Genomic DNA, 2,126 nt, shown 5'->3' with positions numbered 1-2,126 from the left:
ACCGCATCAAAGGGACGATGGACGGGGCAATGTACCAATGTATCAAATCTTGGGTGAGAACCACCTTCCCTCAGTCAGGGCATTGAAAAAGGGTTGTGGATGGGTGTTCCAGCACACGGCCAAGGCAACAAAGGAGTTGGCTCAAGAAGAAGCACATTAAGGTCCTAGCCAGTCTCTAGACCTTAATCTGATTGAAAATCTGTGGAGGGAGCTGAAAGTTTGAGTTGCCGAACGTCCGCCACCAAACCTATGATGAACAAGAATAAAGAATACACAAACAACATATTTGGTGAATAAAATATCTATTTTTATATTTTTATCTTTTTTATTGCCACATTACAAAAATTAGAGCTATTTTTTATGGAAAAAAAGTGCAATGTTTTATTTTTTTTACAAGGCATGCACATTAGAGATGTAGACAATTAACTGGTAATATGTCACTTGCACAGTTGCTATATGAATGTACATACATGCTTATTAAAACATTTTTTGTAAGATTGTTGGTCACAATGACCTATGCACAGGTCAGCAGCCACTCCTAGGGACGTTTTAAGGTAGAGCAATGCACAAACACACAAAAACGTGCAAAATGCTGTAAATGTTTTTGTATTGTTATTGCTTATTTATGTACTGTAAACATGATAAATGCCTATAGAGGTATAAAATAAGGAAATGGCCACATAAAGGTTCCATGATGTAGTTCAATATAATTATTTGGAATATAAGGACTGTAGGAATATGATCAACTGGAAGCCCGATCAAAGATTGGTTTTATAAGGTCAAGATATCCAAATGTCCCCTGAGCACTGATGATATAGAGAATTTAAGTATGAATTATCCATATCTACCATAAAATATGAATGGTGATTGCAATTAGCGAAACCAGTAGGACCACTCTGTTAAAGGATAAAAGTTCTCCTTTTGTCAAAACAAAATTGCATAGCAACGCCGTTTTTAAAAAGTGAAAGCTGTTGGGGAACTTCTCCCCATACTTCTGTCAAAAGGAGGGGAGGGGGGAACGGGCATGGGCTGCAGCATTGGGAACATGTTACAGATTACACTCTAAAATTGGATGGAACATAACATGTTCCCAAAGGAGATATTGCAGGAAAGGTGAGAAACACAATTTACATTAAGTACCAAGAGGATTGCTTTGCAGTGTGTAGTTTGTAGAACCTATTGGTTATTTCCTTCATTAGCTCACATATTGTAACACCAGACATTTAAATGGAAAACAGAGCACAACAACAAAAAGCCAAAAAAATGCCGTACACACATTTGAACATGTAATCAACAAGAACAGAAAACGAAAACATTTTAAACTCTCGTCGGCTATAATATGCCAATGAGGTCTGTGAAGTCCTCCAGTCTGTGCAGTAGTGAACTAACAATCTCAAATTTTATGCAGTTCACAGCACTGGAATAAATCCATAGTCATACGGGCAATTGTGGCACTGTCCATCGCATGGCCTGTGAAAAAGTAATGTTAATAATGAATACAACGTTGATCAAAGAATTCCAATCATACCAGTAGATACATACTGACACTTAGGTGTGAAGGACCCTTGATGACTTTCTTGTGTGGGTGAAGCAGGCTTTTCTTCATCCCCTCCAACTGAGCCGATATTGATCATTTCCAGATCCACGATGCTTTCACGAGGGGAATGCTCCCATACATATAATCCTGAATCTTCATTGTGAGACTGCCGTTCCTTGTCTTTCACCTTGTTTGATGGATTTTTTTTTTCTGAAATGTGAAAAATACACTAAATTTCTAGTATATATATTTTGAAATATACAATCTCCATACATTTTTAATAATTCTTGCATTGCCAACCTACTGGTACATCCTGTATCCTTTGGGATAGATTCTCTCGTGCTTTCCTTGTCTTGCACCGTTTTCATAGATGGTTTGTCCTCTTTAAGATCTCTTGATGATCCTGCAGAGAAGGCAAAATGTTCCCATATGATTTCAAAGGTTGCATTTGTTTCACCTTTTTCACCTTCAGCCATTCAATGCATGAAAGGAAGCCATCCATTGTATACAACTGTCATGTGACCTGCTGTGATAGGTCACATGGTACTGGAAACGGTGCCGGTACACAGATCTGTCTTCGGCTTTGTCT

At 38.1% G+C, this 2,126-nt stretch overlaps 1 long non-coding RNA gene across 1 annotated transcript; it reads right to left on the bottom strand.

The window, feature by feature from the left end:
* Positions 1–285: 285 nt before the first annotated feature.
* On the bottom strand, positions 286–2,120 carry LOC149452031 (uncharacterized). Its single transcript, XR_016314947.1, has 2 exons — positions 1,842–2,120; positions 286–1,747 (listed from the first exon to the last, which is right to left on the bottom strand). It is a non-coding gene; the product is annotated as an uncharacterized LOC149452031 (long non-coding RNA).
* Between the last annotated feature and the right edge of the window lie 6 nt (positions 2,121–2,126).

This window comes from Staurois parvus, unplaced genomic scaffold (assembly GCF_062004578.1).
Source record: "Staurois parvus isolate SC_StPar_1 unplaced genomic scaffold, SC_StPar_1.0 ptg000501l, whole genome shotgun sequence".
Classification (NCBI taxonomy): domain Eukaryota; kingdom Metazoa; phylum Chordata; class Amphibia; order Anura; family Ranidae; genus Staurois; species Staurois parvus.
Note: the sequence above shows the minus strand (reverse complement) of the source record. Positions and strands in the feature narration are given on the sequence as shown.